General features: G+C 35.8%; 1 long non-coding RNA gene across 1 annotated transcript in view; it reads right to left on the bottom strand.

Moving 5' to 3' along the window:
• The window catches only part of LOC131921469 (uncharacterized), an 88,355-nt gene that overhangs the window by 33,011 nt on the left and 35,677 nt on the right, over positions 1–19,667 (bottom strand). The window lies entirely within an intron of this gene.

Here is a 19,667-nt window from a genome sequence, read left to right as displayed (position 1 = left end):
GTGGGTTCTGAAGTTTCCTATATGCTCAAGCCAAGCCCAGTGTCTCAGTTCACTTCCTGTTGGCTTTCAATCAAGATGGAGGACTCTCACTTCCAGCACCACATTGGTCTCCATGCCTCCATGCCATACCATGATTGATGATAAAGGACTAAACCTCTGAAACTGTAAGGCAGCCTAAATTAAATATTTTCCCTTATCAGAATTGTTGTGGTCATGGTCTCTTCACTGAAATACATAATGTAAATAAGAAAAACAGTGAAATGTTTTAAGTACCTCCTAATTGGCCAGGCTAGTAGAAGCATGGAAGACAATGGTTCTGAGAATGATTTGAACTGAGGGGAACAGACTCAAGAGGTTTCAGAGATGAATTTTTGTATGCTGCCTAGAGATCTTTCTTGTGATATTTTGGTGAAGAAAGTGGCTGATTTTTGCCCTGTTCAAAGAGTCTGCCTAAATGGAGGTCATTGCATGAAGCTATGAAGATGAAGCCTAGATAGACTTGGAAATCCCAGGATGTTGGAAATTCCACAGTCCTGGGATACCTCCTGATGAGTGATGCTAATAGTAGAATGAGCCAAAGAGAAAGAAATATGTTGCCAAAACAGTCCTGAATGGAGTTGGAGATGTGGAAATCATTTTTGATATCAGACATGGAGATGCAGAGTTTAGAGTTTGCTCAACTGATTTTTGATCTTGCTTTGGTCTAGTATTTCCTCACTATGCTCCCTTCCCTACAGTTTGGATGTTAATGTATATCACGTACCATTATATATTGGATGTATGTGATCTTTTTTAAATTTGGTTTTATAAAGGATTGCAGTTAAGAGATTATATAACTCTCAGAAGAGACTGAACTTTGGACTTTAAAATATTTTTGAGACTGTGATAGACTCTGGGGACTTTGGAAGTTGGACTAAATTCATTTTACATTATGATATTGTTAAAAGCTTATGGGAGCCTGAGAGTGGAATGTGGTAGTTTGAATGAATTTGGCCCCCATGAGCTGATATGGAGTGGCACTATTAGTGGGTGTGGCCTTGGAGTTGATATGGCCTTGTTGGAGGAACTATGCCACTGTGGAGGTGGGCTTTGAGGTCTCATATATGTTTAAGCCATGTTTGGTGTCTCAGTTCACTTCCTGTTGCCTGCCAATCAAGATGTAGAACTCTCAGCTCCAGAACCATGTCTACCTGCATGCCTCCATGTCCCATCATGATGATAACTGAGTAAACCTCTGGAACTGTACACAAGCCACCCAATTAAATATTTTCCTTTATAAGAATTTCTGTGCACATGATGTCTCTTCACAACAATAGAAATCCTAAAACAGTACACAACCCAGGTAAGAAAGAGTAGCTTCATGCAAAGTCATGATTCACTTCTAGCTTCTATCCTTGATAGAAAAAAAAAAATCTGTAAAACTGGCAAGTATAAATTTAAAATTTGAAACTAACATATTATGTTGTGGTTGTCTTGATCCCAAAATATTTAAAATTAACCTCCTTCATTGAAGATTGTGTCTTTAACTTTAATTTGTGTAAAAACCATGTGTGGAATCTATATTTGAGAGAACACGGCACCTCCAGGATGATTCCAAAACAATCAAGGTGACAATGAAGATTACCTGTCTTATTATGACAGAAAATACAGGTTTAATTAAGTGTTAGAAATGATGCGGGCGGTGGTGGCGCACACCTTTAATCCCAGCACTCGGGAGACAGAGCCAGGAGGATCTTTGTGAGTTCAAGGCCAGACTGGTCTACCAAGTGAGTCCCAGGAAAGGCGCAAAACTACACAGAGAAACCCTGTCTCAAAAAACCAAAAAAAAAAAGAAATGAAAATACAGGAATTATCTTAGAAATTATTTATATAATGCAAAACAGACTGCCAAGTTATATAAAATTTAAAACACCATTCAGAATTAGAGGGTTTTTTTCTGTTAGGAATATGGTAAAAATCTATCATACTTCAATATGAGCAGAATAAAAGTGATATTCAAATTGTTGTTAATCCAAGTTTTTTTTTTAAAATGGCAGAATTGTAACTTTGTTGACACATCATGCATTTGACTTACCTGTCCACAAAGATGACATTAGTTATATAAACAAAGCAGTGTGATTAAACTCATTTCAGAAGAAAAAGCTAGAGGCCACCAACATGCAAACAACAATCCTGTATGCTTCACAACACAGAGAACTAGCTGAAAAGCATTCACTTTTGTTTTATTATAATAAAAGAAATGAAGTCATGACCAAAAATAGCAGCAAAGAAGAGAAACTTTTTAATTTTAAGCTTTTTTTTCTGAACTGGTTGTTTAATTATTATTTAAAATTTAAATTATTTGAAATTAAAATAATGACTCAGTTATTAAACTGCTTTCTTTAAAGTGATTATTTATTCCATTCCTTGAGACTATAGCATTGATATGTTCACTCTTCACATTTTTTAGCCTATTCAATTCCATTGATCATTTTTTCATCTGTAATTGATTATATTTTTGGTTTGCTGTATTAAAACATTCTATTTTATTCCAAAGTCCTAAGGTAATTCTTCTAAATTTTTATAGCATATTTTAAATGACATCCTTCTAAAGGTTTTCTGATAGAGAACCTGCTCAAAACTCAAGAAACTTTGACATAAAAACAATCAATGAAATGCTGTCATGCTTTAGAATATTAAGAACCTCTAGCATTTTTGACAATATGGATAGAGTTGACAAAATTGCTTGTATGTCTATTGGTATTTCTTCTAAACAACCACAATAATATACAAAATCGGTTTACTTTCCTCCTTCATTCTTTTACCACATACTTATTAAATTACAATTAATGATATGTGTAAAATCCTCTTCTATATTTACTAATACACATAATAACACTATGGAAAGAAATGAGATTTTCACCAAATTTCCATTGTTAGAAATTTTACTTAAAAATTTACAATTTTGAGAAATTTTATCTTTAAACTAGTCTGTTCTCCTGACATGCTAGAACATGAAAATGAGATTGAGAAATCATTTTGTTTGGATTTACAATTCATATAATAAACAAAACTTTCTGCTTAATCATCAATTTCTTATGACTGCTTATCTAACATCTAAATTAGAATGAATGGTGTTATATTATTGTTTATTTTTGTGCATTATTTCATAGATTTCTTAAGTTCAGGGGATATCCTTTTCTTATTTCTTGGCTATATTCCCAATCAGAAAATAAACTTCATGAAATATATGATCAGATTTTCTTAAGTTATTATAGTGTTAAGCAACATGGATTAAGCAGAGCATGTGTTTAATTAATAATTCTTAAGGGAAGAAAAGAATAAAAGATTATTTAGACATAAATACAAGTACTTCAGGGATACTGATTTTTAATTACTCATGTATTCTCATTCATTCTGCACCAATCCTCAATCTCTAACCTCTCATTGTCATGTAGTAGCTTTGTCCCCTTTTACATTAAATGAATTAAGTTCCAAACATTCCCTCACGTTCCCAGCCTCAACTGTATTTTGTTTTTGAAGGAGACCCAAACATTACTTGAATTTGTCATGAAGGCAGGTCCCTTAGCCTTTGGTAAATGATTCTATTATGTCTCTAAGCTTGCAATTTCAACCGTTCATTGTCCTATTTTTTGTATGTCTCAGATTTTAAATTTCTCATCATGCCTCTCCTTTCTAACACAGTACTCCATTCTGGCAAAGGAGATTATTCTATCTTTAAAGCTTAAGGCTCACAGCCCAAAAGAATTGCTGTCATCTTCTGCTAAAGGTATGGCTCTTTGCATGGGATTGACCTAGGTCCTCTTCATGTATGTGCCAGTTGTGTAGCTTGGTCTTTTGGTGGACTCCAAACAGTGGGAGCAGAGACTGTCTAGGACTCTCCTTCCAGCATTTGGGACATTATTCCTCATACTGGGTTGCCTTGTTCAGCCTTAATACAAGGTAAGATGTTTGTTTAGTCTTTCTACATCTTGATATGTCATATTTTATAGATGTCTGTAGGAGGACTTTCTTTTTCTGAATAGAAATGGAAAAGGAGTAGATGTGGGGATGTAGATATGATGTAATGGGTGGGAATGGGGGAGAGAAACGAGTGGACACTGCTGTGAAGACGTAAAATTAATTAACCAAAAATAAATGAATGCTAAAACATGTTTCTTAAATTTCAAAGGCCTCCTGCTGCAGCAGATGGGAACAAATAGAGAGAACCACAGCCAGTCATTATGCAGAAAGAGAGAGACCTTGGAACACACAGCTCTAAGATTGATGTCTTCATTAAATCTCTTCCCCTAGTGCTCAGGAAATACCATGGAGAATGTACAGAAAGTGTGAGAGGCAGAGGGTGGGATAACACTCTTGGAATCAACTGAGCAACGTGCCTGTGATCTCACAGATACTGAAACAGCAAGCACAGTGCCTACATGGATCTGAAGCAGGTCCTCCACATAAACATTAGAGCTTTTAGTGAACACTTTTGATGAGACTCTGAGGATATTAATGAATAAGTCTCTGATTCTTGTGCCTTCTCTGTGGCTCTTTACCTTGTGGCAAGTTTTTTTTATATATATTATTATATTTTATATTATTATGTTTTGTTTTTATTTCTTAGAAGCCTTTCTTTCCAAATTAGAGACAGAAATGCAGTGGATCCTGCTGTGGATATAGCTCTGTGTAAATAAATGCTAATTGGCTAGTAGCCAGGCAGGAAGTATAGGCTGGACAAGCAGAGAGGAGAATTCTGGGATGTGGAAGGCTGAGGCAGAGAGACGCTGCCAGCCGCCGTGATGAGAAGCAACATGTTAAGATACCGGTAAGCCATGAGCTATGTGGCAACTTATAGATTAATAGAAATGGGTTAATTTAAGTTATAAGAACAGTTAACAAGAAGCCTGCCACGCCCATACAGTTTGTAAGTAATATAAGTCTCTGTGTGTTTACTTGGTTGGGTCTGAGCAGCTGTGGGACTGGCAGGTGAGAAAGATATGTCCTGACCCTGGGTCAGGCAGGACCAGGAAAACACTAGCTGCAGGATCCAGACTGGAGAAGAGGTGGTAAAGAACTGGGGAGAATAAATGAAGGGAAAACTGTAATCAGAATACATTATATGAGAAAAAAATCTATTTTTTATTGTTCATTTCTCTCTTCTTTTTTTCTTTTCTTTCTTCTCTTTCTTTTCCTTCCTTCTTTCTTTCTTTCTTTCTTTCTCTCTTTTCTTCTTTTGTATCATGACTGCAGCCCCCTTGCCTCCTCTTCTTCCAACTCCTCCTCCAACATCCCTCTGTGCTCCCCTACTCCTCCTCCAGTTCTACTCAGAAAAGGCAGTCCTCATGTGGATATCAGCATAACCAGTTTCAGTAAGATTAAGCACATCCTCTCATATGAAGGCTGAACATGGCAACACAGAATGCAGAATAAGGTCCCCAAAGTCAGAAAGCAAGTCAGAGACCATCCCTGTTCCCACTATTAAGAGTCCCAATGGAAGACCAGGTTATACAACTGCAACAACTGTGCCTTGCAGTCCCATGCAGCTTCTCTGGTTGTCAGAACAGTCTCTGTGGGCCCCTATGAGTCCAGATTATTTGATTCTATGGGTTTTCTTGTTGTGTTCTTGACCCTCTGACTCCTACAATTTTTGCTCCCTCTCTTCCACAGGATTCTTCAAGCTGCACCTAATATTTGGATGTGGGTCTCTGCCTCCGTTTCCATCAATTTCTGGATTAAGTCTTTCTGATGACAATTGGGCTATGCACCCATTCAAACACATCCTGTAGTCAAGACAGATTTTAGGTTAAAGCTTATGTGGCTCAGTTAGTGTCCTAATCCCTCCACTTGAAAACTTGTCTGGACACAGGAGATGGGCAGTTGATATATATATATATATATATATGGTGTGTGTGTGTGTGTGTGTGTGTGTGTGCTATTGCTAATAGTCTTAGCTGGGGTAATCCTTGCAAATTCCTGAGAGTTCCCTTTGGAGTAGATTTCCACCTCACTCCCAAATACTCTCCTTTTTTGAGGTGTCTCTTTCAGTAATTTTCTCCTATCCTACTCCCCTCTAATCACTGATGTACCCTTCCAAACTATCCCCCAGTCCACCCACAAAATATCCCCCCTTGATCCCTTTTCGTTATTTAGTCTGTCTGTGTATGTGGATTGTAGCATGATTATCTTGTACTTTACAACTAGTATTCATTTATAAGTGAGTACTTACCATGTTTGTCTTTCTGGGTCTAGGTTACCTCATTCAGGATGTTTTTTTTTTTTTTTTTTTTTTTTTAAAGTTCCATTCATCTTCGCTCAAATTTCAAGACTTCACTGTTTTAAACAGCTGAGTAAATGTACATTCTGTAAATGTACCACATGTTCTTTATCCATTCTTCAGTTGAAAGATATCTAGGTTGTTTCTAGGTTCTGGTTATTATGAATAAAGCTATAGCATAAAATATGAACATAGTTGAGCAAGTGTCCTTGTGGTATGATAGAGCATCCTTTGGGTATATGCCCAAGAGTGGTATGGCTAAGTCTTGAGGTAGATCATTTCCCAATTATCAGAGAAAACATCATATTGATTTCCAAAGTGGCTGTGCAAGTTTTAAATCCAACCAGCAATGGAAGAGAGTTCCCTTTGCTCCATATCCTCTCTGGCATGAGGCATGTCTTGTGGTTTTTATCTTAGCTATTCTGACAGGTGTAAGATGGAATTTTAGAGTTGTTTTGATTTGCATTTCTCTTATGGCTAAGAATGTTAAATATTTTTTTTTAAGTTCTTTTCAGCCATTTGAGATTCCTCTGTTGAGAATTCTCTAATTAGATCTGTTCCCATTTTTTTTTTAATTGGATTATTTGTTGTATTTTTTTAATGTCTAGTTTTTTGAGTTCTTTATATATTCTGGAAAAGTAGCTTTCTGACCAATGTCTTGTAGGTGAAGATCTTTTTCTCTTATATAGGCTGAGTATGCCATTTTGTCCTATTGGTGTCCTTTGCCCTATAGAAGCTTTTCAGTTTCATAAGGTCCCATTTATAAGTGTCAATCTTTGTGTTTGTACTATTGGAGTTTTGTTCAGCAAGTGGGCTGCTGAACCAATGTGTTTCAAGGATATTTCCTAATTTCTTTTCTATTGGGTTCAGTGTATGTGGATTTATGTTGAGGTCTTTAATCCACTTAGACTTGAGTTTTGTGCAGGGTGATAGATATGTATCTACTTGAATTCATCTAGATTCAGTTTTCCCAGAAATGTCTGTTGAAGATGCTTCCTTTTTTCATTGTATACTTTTAACTTCTTTTTTGAAAGTTGGGTGTCCCCAGATGTGTGGATATATGACTGTATCTTTCATTTGATTCTGTTGATCCACCTGTTTGTTTTTATGATAATACCATGTGTTTTTTATTAATATAGCTCTGTAATAGAACTTGAAATCAAGGATGGTGATATCGCTGAAAGTTCATTTATTGTACAGACTGTGTTAGCAATTCTGGATTTTTGTTCTTCCATATGAAGGTGAATATTTTCCTGTCAAGATCTGTAAAGAATCGTTTTGGGATTTTAATGCCGATTGTATTGAATCTTTAGATTGCTTTGGTAAGATGGTCATTTTTACTGTGTTAATCCTACTGATCCATTAATATGAGAAATTTTTACATCTTCTGATATCTTCTCCAATTTCTTTCTTCAAAGACTTGAAGTTCTTGTCATATGGGTTTTTCAACTGCTTAGTTGGAGTTACCCCAAGATATTTTATAATATTTGTGGCTATTTGTGAAGAGTGTTATTTCCCTGATTTTTTTTCTCTACTCATTTATCATTTCTATACAGGAAGGGTACTGAAAATTTTAGGGGATCTTGTATCTAGCCACTTTGCTGAAGGTGTTTATAAGCTGTATGATTCCTTGATAGAAATTTTTAATGAAAGAAAATAACATTTTCCATGTCAATAAAATTTGATATTTTGTCTAAAGTTTTAAAAAGTTTTTTTTTAAGGTTACATATTTATTACATGAGGAACTGATGAAAATAACAATTATAATATGTGTCTACATTAATGTATTTAAAAGTACATGGGATTCCCAGAAGAGGGGAGAAAGGATTGTAGGAGCCAGATGGGTCAATGATACCACAACAACTTACAGAAGCAACTCACCAGAGCTCATAAGAAGTCGAGACTGAACCTACCACCTGGGAACCTGAATGGGCCTGACATAGGTCCTTTGCATATATGTTACGGTTGTGTAGCTCGGTGTTTTTGTGGGACACACAGCAGTAGGAGTGGGGGTGTTCTGACATTTTTTTCCTGCTTTTGGGACCCTTTTCCTCCTACTGGGTTGTCTTGTTCAGGGTTGCCATGAGAGGATGTACTGAGTCCTATTGTAACTTGCTAGGCCATCTTTGGGTGGTAACCCTGTGAACCTGCTCTTTTCTGAAGGGATACAGAAGAGGGATGGATCCAGGGGAGAGGAGACGTGTTAGGAGGGGAAACGCCAGTCAGGCTGTAATATATAAAAGAAGAATAAAAAAATCAATTAATTAAAATAAAACAAAAATATAAAATGAATCTTAAAATTTGATAAAACAAATATAAACTTATATGTATAATGATTTTTCAGTGATAACATTCTTCAAGTAAATAGGTTTTTTTTTTTTCATCTAGACTTTGAAATACAGTATTTGCTAATTTTAAATTTCCTGAGACTTGGAATGCCCGGCTAGCTCAGTTGGTAGAGCATGAGACTCTTACATTTCCTGAGACTTCATTTATTTATTTATTTATTTATTTATTTATTTATTTATTTATTTATTCATTCATTCATTCATTCCTTTACTAGTATAGTCTCACTGTATAGACTGAGATTGCCTTTAACTTATCATCCACCTACTCTGATTTCTTTGTGATTGAATTTGAGGCCTCTTGTCCCTTTCTCTACATTTTCTTACAAAATAAAGTTTCCATTATCTGGACTCAATACACAAAGAATTCAGAACATAAGAGTGCTTCATACTAGTGTTTCACTAAATTGTGATGTCTGATTAACTGAAACATACAATTAGAAATTCTTTTTTTCTCACTAGATTTCCATGAATTAATGATACAATTGCAAATGGAAATTTTTCATTTTGCTATTCTCTTTGAATCACTCTTCTTTCTTCTTGTCATTTCATACTCATAATTTGGTACATTTTGATATTTATGTAATCTCTTCCACTACCCACTTGTTTATATTAATGATACCACACTCAGGCCAGGTCTATCACGCAACCCTATATGATTTACATATAAACACTTATGGCTTTCTGATATCACTTATATCTTCCCAAGACTGAAATGAAAACTCTGCAGTTATGCTAAAGAGAAAATTTTCTAATTCATACACTATCATTTCAAATATCTAAATGACTGGTTAACATTTCATAAGCATTATAAAGATATTTTATTGTTTAAAATAGAAACAAAGAGAACAATACTAAGAATTAATGAAACAAAATGTTGGCTCTTTGAGAAAATCAACAAGATAGACAGATCCTTATCCAAACTAACCAAAAGACAGAGAGAGAGCATCCAAATTAACAAAATCAGAAAGGAAAAGGAGACAGAACAACTGACACTGAGGAAATCCAGAAAATCATCAGGTCATACTTCAAAAACCTCTACTCCACAAAACTGGAAAATCTAAAAGAAATGGATAACTTTCTGGATAGGTACCACATACCTAAGTTAAATCAAGACCAAATACACTATTTAAATAGTCCAATAACCCCAAAGAAAATAGAATCAGTCATTAAAAGTCTCCCAAACAAACAAACAAAAAAAGCCCAGGACCAGATGGTTTCAGTGCAGAATTCTACCAGATCTTCAAAGAAGAGTTAATATCAATACTCTTTAAATTGTTCCACACAATGGAAACAGAAGGAACATTACCAAGCTCCTTTTATGAGGCTACAATTACCCTGATTCCTAAACCAAACAAAGAAAGAGAACTACAGACCAATCTCCATCATGAACATTGATGCAAAAATACTCAATAAAATACTGGCAAACAGACTCCAAGAACACATCAAAACAATTATCCACCATGATCAAGTAGGCTTCATCCCAGGGATGCAAGGGTGGTTCAACATAAGAAAGTCTGTCAATGTAATACACCATATAAACAAACTCAAAGAAAAAAAAAAACACATGATCATCTCACTAGATGCTGAAAAGACATTTGACAAAATCCAACACCTCTTCATGATAAAGCTCTTGGAGAGATCAGAAACATAGTGAACAGACCTAAACATAATAAAGGCAATTTACAGCAAGCCAACAGCCATCATCAAAGTAAATGGAGAGAAACTCAAAGCGATTCCACTAAAATCAGGAACAAGGCAAGGCTGTCTGCTCTCCCCATACTTATTCAATATAGTACTTGAAGTTCTAGCCAGAGCAATAGGACAACATAAGGAGATCAAGGGGATACAAATTGGAAAGGAAGAAGTCAAGCTTTCACTATTTGCAGATGACATGATAGTATACATGAGTGACCCCAAAAAATTTACCAAGGAACTGATACAGCTTATAAACACCTTCAGCAACATAGCAGGATACAAGATTAACTCAAAAAAATCAGCAGCCCTCCTATATACAATTGACAAACAGGCTGAGAAGAAAATCTGTGATACATCACCCTTTACAATAGCCACAAATGATATAAAATACCTTGGAGTAACTCTAACTAAGCAAGTAAAGGACCTATATGACAAGAATTTTAAGTCTCTGAAAAAATAAATTGAAGATGTCAGAAAATGGAAAGATCTCCCATGATCATAGATAGGCAGGATTAACATAGTAAAAATGGCAGTCTTACCAAAGCAATCTACAGATTCAATACAATCGATGTAGAGGAAACCCAGTGTTCTCTCTGGCATATGAACTTGTACTCACACATATTTATGTAAACATACTCAAACAAGTACTATAATTAAAAGTAAACTAATACTAATGTGTATAATTACAAGGTGAGGTTTTAGAGAAGTTAAATATAATATATATAATCCTGAGTAATTTAGAATATATTCATTATTGGCTAAAGTATTAAGTAAATAACAAAGGTAAGTAAACAGGGTTGTATTGCACACATATTTAAATGATTCGTGCAGACATATGTGTATCTGTAACAAATTGATATACATCGTTCTTTAATTATATCATATCTCTTAGATATTGTTCATGTCAAGTTTGAAATGCCTAATAAATCATATAACACAAAATGCAAATAGTTCAACCACTTTAGCGGCAAAATTTATCATTTGTATGGATGAAAGAACACTGAAACAGATGGTTAGATGGACATTTAAAATGTATAATCTCGTCATATATTTGATCAACTCTGTGTCTATTATTCATCCATAATTAAGATTTAAATATGATTTTTTATTATTGTCCTAACTTATGAGTTATAGTTTTAAGTATTGATTTTGCCAATGTGTCTTTCCAGTAAAAATAATTGAAAACTAGGAAGACACGAGATTGAAAATATCACTTACAAAGTATTCACAACTGCTCAAAGAGACATTTCTCCTAACTAACAGGTGATATTTATCAGTATTATTCATAATAGCAAGAACCTGGAAACAACCTAGATGCCCCTCAACTGAAGAATGGATAAAGAAAATATGGCACATATACACAATGGAGTACTACTCAGCAGTAAAAAAAAAATGATATCATGAAATTTGCAGGCAAATGGATGAATCTAGAAAATACCATCTTGAGTGAGGTAACCCAGACTCAGAAGGACAAACATAGTATGTACTCACTCATAAGTGGATACTTAATGGAAGGGAAGGGATGACCAGACTGCAACCCACAACTCCAGAGAGGCTAGCTAACAGGAAAAGACCCTAGGAGGGACACATGGATGACCCTGTGAAGGAGAAGTGGATGATATCTACATGAGTGGACTGGGTGTTGGGGGGTGGCAAAGGGCAAGGAGTGGGGGATGAGAACATTGCGAAATGGGAGGGTCAAGTTGGAACAGGGACAGAGCAGGAGGGCAGGGAGGGAGATACCATGATAGATGAAGACATCATGGGAATAGGAAGAGGCTGGGTGATGGGGAGGCTCTCAGGAATTCACAGGGTTGACCCCACCTTGGTCTGCTGGCAGTGGTCCAGAGGGTGCCTGCACCAGTCTACTCTGGTGACCAGCCTAGCAAATAACCTAGCTGTCATCATAGACCCTTTGTCCAGTGACAGATGGAGTCAGATACAGAGATCCGTGGCCAGGCACCAGGCTGAGTTCTGGGAATCCAGTTGATGAGAAAGAGGAGAGATACTGCAGGCGAGGGACGTCAAGATCATGATGGGAGGACATGCAGAGATGACCAGCCACTGCTGTGGATATCGCTATATGTAAATAAACTCTGATTGGCCAATAGCCAGACAGGAAGTATAGGCGGGACTAACAGAGAAGAGAATTGAGGGAACAGGAAGGGAAGAGAGAGACTGCCTGGAGCTGCCGCCAGGACAAGAAAGATGTAAGGTACCAGTAAGCCATGAGCCATGTGGCAAAATAAAGATTAATAGAAATGGGCTAAATATAAGATTAAGAGCTAGACAATAACAGGCCTGAGCTAATGGCCAAGCAGTTTAAATAATGTAAGAGTCTGTGTGTTTATTTTATAAGTGGGCTCTGGGACTGGCGGGACTTGGTGGCGGGAGCTGGAGAGAAATTCTCCAGCTACAGGCCACACTAGTGGAAACCCATGAACTGTGAACTGGTGGCTGTGGAGCCCCCATGGGACTGGACTAGGTCCTCTGAACACAGGAGAGGGTTGCTTGGCTCGAAATGTTTGGGGGGCACCCAGGCAGGGGCATTGGGATCTGTCCCTGGTGCATGCGCAGGCTTCTGGGAATCTGGTGCCTGTGGTGTGACACCTTGCACAGCCTTGGTGCAGTGCTAAGGGGCTTGGACCTGCCTATGCCCAGTGTGCTGGGCTCTGCTGACTCCCCATGGGAGACCTCGATTTGGGGGATGTGGGGATGCAGGGTGGCTTGGGAAAGAAGGCTGGGGGGTGAAAGGAGGGAGGGGGGTCTGTGGATAGCATGAGGAGTGAGTAGAAAAATTTTTAATAAAGAAAAAAAAACATGATATTTAATAATTTGAAATATTGTTCAGTGCTACTAAATAGCCATATACAACATGTAAAACTAAGATTTGAATGCTTAGAGACATATTTTGAAATTCCTTGCTAGTGACTTCTAGCAAGCATTTGAATTTGAGTATGATTTGTTTGGGTAATCCTTGATGTTTTACTCTTCAAATATGGCAAATGGTGTCAGCTTATGTATTTAAAGTATTAAATGAAATGTCAATCCTTTGGCATGACTATGATCTTTCTAATTAATATGATAAAGTGACTACTATTATAATTCAAAAATATATTTAAAAAATTCCAACATCTAATTAACAGCTTCAAAAATTACAGTCAGTTACCTGCTTGGTTATATTTCTCTCATATTTTTAAAACAAGAGAAACTTAACAAATTGTATAGAACATATTAATGCTATTAGTTAAAGATTCCAGTTTTAAATATTTCTCATAAAATATATTATACTACAAAAATGGAATCGTCTTGCAGAAATATATTTGAAGTAATTGGTGATTTCTTTTAGAATTTTTGAATACAATTATTCTCATCAATTGATTCAGCTGGAAGATGCCACTGGAAATTATGATCTATAATTCCCCTGATCCCTTTTTATTCTCCATTTGGTCTATAATTATATTAAGAGAGCTATTAGCAATATTCTTCCCACTGTGTGTCCTTATGAAATAATTGCACCACATGGCACACACACGGTTCATATTCAGACTGTTATTTTTGTTCCTTTGGCAACACAAATGCACCTGCTCTCAACACAATTAGGCTTGGCCATATTGAAGATAATCAAAACAAATAATGAAAAATTGTTTTGTTTGATTTGGAAAATAAGGCATAATGCCTAGTCAGGCATTGGAAAAGCTTTGATAATGAGCCTGGGTGGAATTAACATATTTAATGAAAATTGATTCTGTTTATATACAGAGGTAATAGATATGCTTGCATAATTTCTGGGCACTGACTCTGAGATATTAATTATTATTTTATAATTTACCCAAGACAATTTCATCCAAAGGTAGCATCTGTTTGGCACCAAGATTCTACTTTGGTTTAATTTTCCAGTTCAAGGAAAATAGTCAGATAAAGTAGTCAAGGTCACAAAGACAGAATTTTATTTTTATTTGAGAATTAAAAATATGTCCCTTATCAAACACTCAATTAGAAGAGATTTCTAGCATAATAAATTTCCATTCATATGTTACATGGAAACAAAAATAAGAAATTGAAGAAAGCATTGGGGTCAGATCAGATTTCAATTAAAAATCTTTTTTTTTCTTTCTTTCTTTTTTTTGTTGATTTTTTGAGACAGGGTTTTTCTGTGTAGTTTTGGTGCCTTTCCTGGATCTCACTCTGTAGACCAGGCTGGCTTCAAACTCATAAAGATCCGCCTGCCTGTGCCTCCGGAGTGCTGGGATTAAAGGCGTGCACCAACAATGCCAGGCCAAAATCTTTCCTTTCAAAATGCCTTCAATATATATTCATAATTTCTATGTCAATAACTTTTTATTGTATAATTAAATATCCATAATTAGCTTATTCCTCTTACTCAGAAAAGAGTAAAAGTTATCATTTGAAAGATATGTTCTGTAAAACTGAAAACAGCTCTATAAATTAATATTTATATACTTGTGCTAATAGTTACATATCTGTATATATGACTCCACATGTTGAGAGACTCCAGGTAAATGTGCTCTCAGTTCGATCCTTTTGATGCATTATTAATCTCTAGAACTCATGTAAAAGTGAAAGAAAATAACAAAGTCCATAAAATTGTCTTCTTTGCACACACACACAAACACACACATCATACACACACAATACCACAAACCCGAGTAACATAACAATAATATTAATAGTCACATATGAATAATAAGAACAGTAATAAAAACTTAAAAATAATTTAATTTTTTATATAATGATCACTATGATCCTTGTCTAAAATATCTTAAAGACCCCACATTTTTAAAAGTTCTTGCAATATACTCTTTAACATTTGTGCAATCTAATCCAGTGTAAAATTCATTCCTTAATAAAATCATAATATAAATGTTGTTTATATTATTACTTCAGAAGGAATGTGAGACTAAGACAGAATATTAACATAAAAATTATAATAAAATGAATACTTTTAACAAGTGTCAAGGAAGGAACCTAGTTATATTTGGCTGTTATCTAGGAGGACATATTTCTTCTTCTCTATTATCATTCTAATTTTGAAATATTGTGATTCCCACAACATTGGGAAAGGTGAGTTCTTATAATTTTACTGATTTTCCTAGTAGGCCTTGCACCATTGAAACATATAAAATATATTTTTTTCTGTTTGTTTTCTGTGTATTTATATAATGTTGAAATCCCCAATATATTTCTTTACAAAGCCCTGTAGTTTTATTAAAAAGAGCCTCTTTAAGACCAAATAATATTTTAGTTCATAGTATAGACTTATACTTAATAAATCCAAAAATACCACAGTAAGGGAAAATATTATTCAAGAAATGGTATCAAAGAAAAGTTTGTTTTCTCTTACATATTTAATTTAAAGGAGCAAATAAAAATAGATATGTCAATATACATTTCTATAAGAAATATATTTAAGTAGAAATGTTTGTTTTAATATATAGTGCTACATATTTGAAGTGGTTGGAATGAGAATGGCTCCCATGTGTTCATACACTTGAATATTTCATCTTTACTCAGTAGAACTCTTTGGGAAGTTTAGCTAGAGTTTTCCTGCCTGGCTCACAGTCAGGACAAATTTCTGTCACCTGCCAGTCCCACAGCCACTCAGAGCCAACCAAGTAAACACAGAGACTTATATTACTTACAAACTGTACGGCTGTGGCAGGCTTCTTGCTAACTGTTCTTATATCTTAAATTAATCCATTTCTATAAATCTATACCTTGCCACGTGGCTCGTGGCTTACTGGCACCTTCACATGCTGCTTGTCATGGCGGTGGCTGGCAGTGTGTCCCTCACTCAGCCTTCCACTCCCCAGAATTCTCCTCTCTCCTTGTCCCACCTATACTTCTTGCCTGGCCACTGGCCAATCAGTGTTTTATTTATACAGAATGTTATCCACAGCAGGGATGGATTAGGAAGGATGTGTGGCCTTGAGATTTCAAAGGACTCTTTCAGTTACTAGTGAACTCTCCTTTTCCTGCTTTTTTGTCAGAGATGAACTCTCAGCTGATGCTCCACCCACTTGGATCTGGCTACCCCATTCTTCTCATGAATTTTAAGCCAATGAAACCATAAGCACAGAACAAACATTTTCCATAAGTTCCTTTGCCATGATATCCTAGCACAGTAATAGAAAAGTAATCAGTATAGGTGTAGATATGTTGATGCCAGGAAATGAACTTTGGCTGTGACAGGGCTGATCTGTAGATGAATTTCTAAAATAGTCTTATTAAATAAAAAACATGAAACCAAATATAGGGGTGAAAGACTTAGAGAGATCAGGGAAATAGTGAAAGCCACCAGCCAACATTACCTCACCAACTCTGCAGCTTCCAAATGTGAGTTACTTCATGTCTACCTATGTCTATATGCCTTGCTGTTCTGCCATCTGATTTTTTTCTCTCATTTCAGCTACATCACTTGTTCTTACTACACAACTCTGTCACTTCCTGTCTGTCTGTACAGACCTCCAGACCTGTAACAATAAATTTTGCTTGATAACTCTTTTGTTATATGTAATTTTACTATGTTGAAGTTAAAAACTTATTTTTGAATAGAAAGAAGAAGGGAAATGATGGGGCTATAATTCTGTATGCTATGAATATATGTTGTGCTGATTGGTTGATAAATAAGTCTATTGGGCCAATGGTGAAGCAGAATAAGTTTAGGCAGGACATTCCAACTAGAAAGAAAAAAGAAATAAAAAGAGCAGAGGAGACACTGGCAAACACTGCCATGAGAAGCAAGATTTAAATGTATTGGTAAGTCACAAGCCCCATGGCAAGGTATAGATTTATAGAGGTTCATTTAAGATGTAATAGCTAGCTAGCAAGAAGCCTGCCATAGTTTAAAAATAATCTAAGCCTATGTGTGTTTATTTGGGACCAAGGAGCTGCCGGACATGTGTGGGAGAGATTCTGCAGGACCAGAGAAAACTCTGGCTACACTGACCATGCCTTTTTTTGATGAATGTGGAAGATTTTTGATGAGAAAAGCAGTTGGAAGCAGTAAGTAAAGATTAATGGAACATCAGTATGAGCCTGGATGACAGTAGTGCTGAGATCCATGTGAACTATGATAGCCCAGTTCAAGAAATTTCAGATGATAACAATATTACCAACTGGGCTAGAGATGGTTCTTGTAATATTTTGACAAAAAAAAAAATGTGGCTGCTCCTTCCTTCCTAAAACCTTGGCAATGGAGTAATTCCTTTTGTTGAGGACATTTCAACACAGACTAATACTGTCTTGGTTGTGTAGCTATTACTGGTTATCTTTTGTGGTTATGATCAGTTAGTTATTCAGGGCTACAATGAAAAGCAGCAAGTGAGGCAAAAAATGAAATATAATATGCACAGTTTCAAGAAATCAAATAGAAAATTCAATGTTGGAGCCATTCACTTGTGTTGAAAAATGTAAATAAATTAAGGAGAAGTCAGGTCCACATTAGAATAAAGGAAGGATTTACCACTAGGAAACGGCCTCGTTCATCTAGGCTTCCATCTAAGCTTTTTGAAAGGAAAAGATCAGTGCAATTTTCTGTTCCTCCACAGCGACAACAAATTAAGCTATTGCAAATGGGATCCAAGAGAGCCAAGTAGGCCGGGCGGTGGTGGCGCATGCCTTTAATCCCAGCACTTGGGAGGCAGAGACAGGTGGATCTCTATGAGTTGGAGGCCAGGCTGGACTACAGGATGAGTTCCAGGAAATGTGCAGAGCTACACAGAGTAACCATGTCCAAAAAAAAAAAAAAAAAAAAAAACTGAAGAGAGAGAGAGAGAGAGAGAGAGAGAGAGAGAGAGAGAGAGAGAGAGAGAGAGAGAAGGAGTGGAGTCTGGTGGTTTGAATGAGAATGGCCCCCAGTGGCTCACATATTTAAATATTTGGTCCCCAGTTGATTGAAATATTTGGAAAAAGACTAAGGGGAATGTCCTTCTTAGAGAAGGTGCACCATTCAGGGTAGACTTTGGGGTTTCAGAAGGGCTCTTCAACTCCCATTGTGTTTTCTTTGTCCTGCTTGCTCTCTGGAATGTTAACTCTCAACTTCTGCTACAGCTACCTGGCTCCTGCTACCTCTACTCCTGTCTAGTGGACTTTTATTTTATAAAATAGCAAGCCCATAATAAAATCTTTCTATATGCTGTAATGGTCACAATAGATTATCAAAAAAATAAGTTACCTTTAGAAAAAATTTGAAAAGTCTGAAAACCCTTAGGATGAAGTTCCTGTATTGAATATATTGTTACAAAGGAAAACTATTCAGAAGAACTCAGAGGAGTCAGAAAAATTTAACTTAGATGTATTTTCTTGCTCATATATATTAGTCATGTGATTTTGTATATATATATATATATATATATATGAGTAGATAAAGATATACATGTAATGAGAGATTTAACATGAATCAGAAAATAATGAAAATTTGATATGTGTATATTAGAATTGGAGAGCTAAACTCTAGGAGGAAAAGAATGATGCAAATTTTGTTTTGTTTTGTTTTTGCTTGATTTAAACATGGTTCAAGAATCCCTAAGGAATATGTTTGAGTAAATAACAAATCAAGATAGAAAATCATATCTCTGCTCAGAATCAAAAATATTTCTCCAGGGCAAAGGAAGTGTAAGATATACAGAGAAATCTATTAAGCACAGTGGCCAGGGTCATGGGATTAGAGCTCCAGAAAAGTCTGTGTATTTTAATAGTCACATAACTATTTTTGGTACAATACATTTGGTTTAAAATTATATTGTAATTACTAAAACATTGGACAGTGACTCCTACAATCAAATTCTTATAAACATTTTAATTATTGTTAACTTAGAAGAGAAAATACACAACTTTTATTTCAAAATTAATAATGAAAAATTTCCAAGCATTCATTTTTCAAGATATAGTTCTTTTTTTTTCAGCTGAAATAATATAATGATGGCCCAAAATTACTGAGGGAGAGAAAATTTATGTAAAACTATTACAGAGTCATATTTTGTACTTGAAGAAATACCTGAAGTATTTGGCTACAATTTTCAATTCCTTGTATATTACATGTATCATATATTAAGAAGTAAATTTGCAAACTTGTTTTGGAGGGTCTCTTTTTTTTTTTCCTTTGGTTTTTCGAGACAGGGTTTCTCTGTGTAGCTTTGTGCCTCTCCTGGAACTCACTTGGTAGCCCAGGCTGGCCTCGAACTCACAGAGATCTACCTGCCTCTGCCTGCCGAGTGCTGGGATTAAAGGCGTGCGCCACCACTGCCCAGCTGGAGGGTCTCCTCTTAACCTTCACACACACAAAAATAAACCTTCAATATACTGGATTCCAATGTCAACTTCAGTTGCATATTTTCAGGAAG

This window comes from Peromyscus eremicus, chromosome 11 (assembly GCF_949786415.1).
Source record: "Peromyscus eremicus chromosome 11, PerEre_H2_v1, whole genome shotgun sequence".
Taxonomy (NCBI): domain Eukaryota; kingdom Metazoa; phylum Chordata; class Mammalia; order Rodentia; family Cricetidae; genus Peromyscus; species Peromyscus eremicus.
This window is presented reverse-complemented; position numbering and strand designations above follow the sequence as displayed.